Source organism: Sardina pilchardus, chromosome 5 (assembly GCF_963854185.1).
Source record: "Sardina pilchardus chromosome 5, fSarPil1.1, whole genome shotgun sequence".
Lineage (NCBI taxonomy): Eukaryota > Metazoa > Chordata > Actinopteri > Clupeiformes > Clupeidae > Sardina > Sardina pilchardus.
The window spans coordinates 8,770,525-8,776,524 of NC_084998.1; positions in this window are offsets into that span (position 1 = coordinate 8,770,525).

The following is a 6,000-nucleotide window of genomic DNA, read 5'->3' on the forward strand; positions in this document are numbered from 1 at the left end:
TGCTTCTCAATCACAGTGCTGGGCCCCAACAGCTGAAGTGGTATCCTAGAGTTGGGTGACCCCTCACAAGGTTCACACATTGCAAGTTTGCAAAGACCTATGGTGGACAAAACAGTAAACATTGGCAAATGACACTGAGCATGATACATACTTTTGAATACATTTTGAGTCTGAGTCTGCTTCTTTGGACCCACATTTCTTAAAGCTGGTTGCAACCTTTACACCTGAAACCTGTCAGTTGAAATTAAGGTTTTGAGGGCCAAAGGTGGCAAAGATGTGCTTTATAAACATATATTTTCACTCACTTTTAAAAGTTGAGAATTCTCATGTTTATAACTTGGAACGTAATTGAGATGTCTCAGCACCTGGCTTGAAAGGTGCCATTGTTAGAAAGAATCCCAGGGAGCACGTTTGAGGATTGAGGAACACGGAAGTGTTTGTAGTGAAACTCTGATGTAACTGGAGCTAACAGAGGAACTTTTGACCATGTCTAAATGACAGGTCGCAATGACACTTCCTTGACACTAACATGTATTTAAGGTACAGTGGCACACACCCCAGATACTGTATGTTCTAGAGTAGCAGGTTCATACACTTGCAAGTGAACGACCTGCACCATTGGGTACTGAGGCACAAATTTACACACAGGATGGCTCTGCGACTCGTCACTGTTGTCTGCCTTGTAGCTCTGTTGCAGCTGCTGAGATTCCACGTTACTGCTGGTGAGTGAAATCCTGGACACCGGTGTGTGTCTGCATAATGTGTATTTCAGTTATTCTTCGTTAATTTATGTTAAAAAGTTCTTAAAAGTTTTTAGCAACAATTTTGTCAAACCTAATTTAAGGTGAAAACATTGTTTCATTACGTACATGTCTTCCAGCCCAATATTTAACCCTAAAAGCTACCAAAACATTTCTTTGATTGCCTTTTCATGACATCTTTTAAAGATCCTTTCCAGGGAGTACAAATCAGACTCTCTGTCGTAAATGACATTGACCAGCAACCTCCACGAGAGTATGATGCCATAGCTAAGCCAGGCGGAGCACTCCTGGGTGCTATGAGAAGACTGCAGCAAGCTAAAAAGGACTTCAAGTAAGCATGCTGAGATATGGTGTAAGGGGTTTAGAGTATAAGACAGCATGATGAAATGGAATCGGTGCTGTATAGTGTTTGGAAACTGTGCCTAATTGCATTTTCAATCCTCTGTCTAATAATGCCACTTTATGCTAAATGCTGTGCTGTAAAATATTTTGCTTAAGCCTACATCTCATTTCAGCATACTCTAAGTCCAAATGTCTACTGAAATATCTGTGTTTATAGTTTCACTGGGTCAGAGCATCCTGACTATGGGTTCTACCTTGAGAGTGTGAACGGAGTGGCAGGAAGCAATGCTGATCACACCTACTGGCAGATTCTGTCCGACAGCGATGGAACGCAGACCCCTACACCTGTGGGTGAGTGCACTGACCGACTGAAAAGGATTCACTGCAAATCTCCCATTAAAGCAACATTACATTCTATCCTTATATATTTGTAAAGAAATGCCATTTGATTGTACTGTCATTTTATGTTTATGGTAAAGAGCCATTTTCAAGGTTCATGTTGTTAAGTTATGTGTCAAAATATTCAGTATCAATGTTTTTTTGTAATATTAATGTCCTTTTACACTTACAAGATCACTTTGTGTATATAAGAAGTTGATTTCAGTGTCTTGCCTAAAATAGAGGTTGAAATAGTGACTGCAGATATTTCACCGGCAATTATGACACCATTCTGATATGCATCTTTGTCTCATTTTGCAGGAGTTAGCTGTTACATTCCAAAGGAATATGAGCACATCATCTTCAAGCTCACCACTTGGTGAACAGAAATAGGACACCACCTCAGTGCAATCACATCCATGAGTGCAATCATTACTTGAACATAATCTACTGTATCTCTGGACCCCCTCTGTCCTACTTGCCAGTATAGTCCTGTGAAAGGATATCCCAAGATTTAGATATAATCTAAAACAAATTAATCCAAAACAAATCTGTATTTCTCATTCTCATTTCCAGACAGTTGTGTCTACATTAACATCAAATTATTAAATCATTGCATACTAAGTCAATCTTTGTTATTTGGTCATTTTATAGTCTGTGTTACTTTGCATGTTGTTTTGAAATAGTGACAAAATGAAATGGTTCACTCTCTCCAACTTCCAACAGGTGAAAACCATTTCAAGGAAGGTGAATTTTACGTGTGGCACTAAGCTCCTAGTTGTGCCTCATATCACATTCAGTAGGTTTTGCCATCGATAATCAAGAATTTCAACTACAGTATAAAACGCCAAACACAAATGACCATTGGTGATGTACCTGTGCTCCCCCTAATAGAACTATGTGGGGCCGGAGGTGCAGGTCTGCAGATCTCTCTTACTCAGCTCCACATCCCTTCACCTCTGAGAGGGGAACCCAAATAGAGGAAGCATTAAAACAGCAAAATGTCTTTTTTTTACCTTACATTAAAGAGACCCTATGCAACATTTTCATAGTCATAAAATCGCTTAGAAATCGTTGTTCTGCTTGACTGACCAGTTTTATCGAAAACAGTAATATTTCCTCCCGCCCCCAGTGTCCCTATCCGCTATTGCAGCCTTGCAGTTTGTCTAGGAAGCGATCGCTCCTTGCTTACATCTGGAAGTCTGAGACGCGTAAGGAACGAGAAGAACCATGCTTGCAATTTATAAATATATCTAAATACATATAGCCTATACACATATATATATATCTTATCTTATTGGATGTATCTGTTGATATGTATTGACTTAAAAAAAAGAGTCACTTGGCAGATTTCCAGGGAATTTCTTCGTTGAAGGATTGAGTAACACGGAAGCATCAAACTAAGTGATGAGCTGATAGAAGAACTTGTTTTGGCCCACGTGTGCTACAAGAACACACCCTATATGTTGAGCTATAAATGGTTCATACAGGTCGAAGTGAAGCAACTGCACTATTGAACATTTGGCGACAGACTTACACAAAGAATGGATCAGAAACTATCAACTGTTCTCTTCTTTGTAGTTCTGTTGCAGCTGGGACTCCAGATTGCAGCTAGTGCTGACTGTATACAGGGTATGTATTTCACTTATTATTCATTTATTTATGTTAAAAGTGTCTATTCTTAAAATAATTTACCTTCTATTTTGTCAAATTTATGGTGAAGGCTTAGAATAAATTTTTTTTTTTTTTATTTATCCTTTATTTAACCAGGGGGGTCATATTGAGACATAGTCTCTTTTTCAAATGGTCCCTGGCCAAGAAAGGCAACACTTAAAACACCTAAAATATAGAGAGACCTCACCTCACCTACAGTGGACCAACCATGCACACATAGACAACAATAAACACCAGTTAGTACAAACAAAGAACATACAAAGCAACAAACAGATCACACCACATTACACAACAACAAAACAGCTCTGCACAAGCCACACCACATTAAACATAGCAAAGCACAGCACAACATAAGGACAACAATTAAATAGAACAGCAAACAAAAATATCACATGTAACAATCAAGACACCATACAACAAGCAATATAGAAAGCCACAAACAGAAGAAAAACAAGAGACAAGAACAATAGACCAGACTATATACAACTACAGTTGTAGCTGAGGATCTCTGACACATATGCTTTAAAATCATTGACTGAAATAAAAGTGCTTAACTTCAACTGCTTCTGTAAAACATTCCAGGTTGAAGGGGCATTGTAACGGAAAGCAGTCTTACCAAATTCGGATCGTACGGCAGGTGTAGCAAAAAGAATGCTGTTATTAGACCTAAGATTGTACCTATGATTTTCTATTGGGGATAATACTGATAAATAGGAGGGCAACAATCCTATCACTGCCTTATAAATAAAAATTAGCCAGTGATGCTGTCTACGAATTGAGAGTGGAGACCAACCAGATAAAGTGTATAAACTACAATGATGTGTGGAATACTCAGCCTTCACAACAAAGCGCAAGGCAGAATGGTAAACAGAATCCAGTGAGCGTAATACAGACTTTGATGCATGCATATAAAGAATGTCTCCATAATCCAAAACAGACAAAAAGGTAGCGGCTACAAGTTCCTTCCTTACTTTTATATTAAAACAAGCCTTATTCCTATAATAAAAACCTAACTTAACTCTCAACTTCCTTACTAAGTCTTCTACATGGGATTTAAATGAGAGTTTTTCATCTACCAAAAATCCTAAATATTTATAGCTTTCCACTTTTTCAATTTCTTGGCCATGCAGAGTGACTATATGTGGCAAATCAAGTGCATTACTAGAGTGAGTAAACAGCATATATTTAGTTTTTTTAGAATTTAGCACCAATTTTAATTTGAGAAGGTTTTTTTGTAAAATTGTGAAAGCATCCTGCATTTTCTTTAATGCCTCATATGGAGATCTGGCAGTACTGTATATGACAGTATCATCTGCATAAAGATGTACAGCTGCATCTATATTTGTACAAATATCATTTATGTAGATCGTAAACAACAGAGGCCCTAGTATGGAGCCTTGAGGGACTCCAACTATTAGTTCTGCTTCCCCTGACATAATACCTTCACATGTAACACACTGATATCTGCTAGACAGATAGTTTCTAAACCATTCAATGGTATTAACAGACATCCCACAGTTAGACAGACACTGTAACAAAATAGGGTGATCAACTGTATCGAAAGCTTTTGAGAGATCAACAAATAATGCTGCACAAGATTCTTTAGAGTCAATAGCACTGATAATGTCATCAACTACCTTTGTTGCTGCTGTGATGGTACTATACCTTTTCCTAAAACCTGATTGAAAAGGAGTAAGAATGTTTTTTACTGCTAAGAAATCCTTTAACTGATCACTAACTAATGACTCAAAAATTTTCGCTAGTACTGAAAGTTTTGAGATAGGACGATAATTGTCCATCAGAGTTGGGTCCCCATTTTTAAAAAGTGGGGTCACATGTGCTGTCTTCCAAGATTGTGGTATAATGTTTTGTTCCAAAGATGCATTAAAAATATAAGTCAACGGATCAGCAATAATATTAGCCACAAGTTTTAGAAGGGAAGGGTCAAGCCCATCAGGCCCAGCTGACTTTTTACAATTTATATTTTGCAATGCAAATAAAACCTTCTCCCTTGAAATTGGTTCAAAAGTAAAGAGGTCCGAGCTCCAAGTATTGGGGCGAGACAACCCTGGAGACGAAAGATGTTCTAGCTCCGGCTTAAAAAGGAGTCCGGCAGAGGCAAAGTGGTTATTAAAGGAATCAATAATATCTCTTTTATCAGTAATTTGCACATTATTAACTTTTACAGATTTAGGAAGAGCTGAAAATGTAGAATTCGTTTTCATTGAATTTATAATTTTCCAAAATTTGGCAGGGTTTTGTAGATTTCTTGTTGTCTCATCCAGATAGAACTGTGATTTAGCTTTACGTATTTGTGTGGTGCATTTATTTCTTAAATATCTGAAATTACTCCAATCCTGTTCCTGCCCAGATTTCCTTGCCTTTGCCCAGGTCAAATCCCGTTCATGCAAGAGAGTGGATAACGCATCAGAAAACCAGGGATTGTCTCTCCCCTTCACTTTAAACTTTCTCAGGGGTGCATGCTTATTTACAATACCCATGAAAGAATCCTTAAAATATGACCATGCCAATTCAATATCAGGTATTAAACAGACCTTTTTCCAATCAAAATGAAAAATGTCATGAACAAAAGCTTGCTGATCAAATGATTTAAAGTACCTTTTCTCCACAATACGTGGCACTATCTTTTTAAGTTTGCAATTTCTAATCATACCAACAGCACAGTGGTCACTTATATCATTTGAGAAAATACCTATTTGTGTGCATTTATCTGGATTATTAGTTAAAATCAAATCTATTAATGTGGACTTGTTTGAGTCCTTTGCGTTTGGACGAGTGGGAGAATTTATCACTTGAGTTAAATTAACAGAATCACAGTAATTTT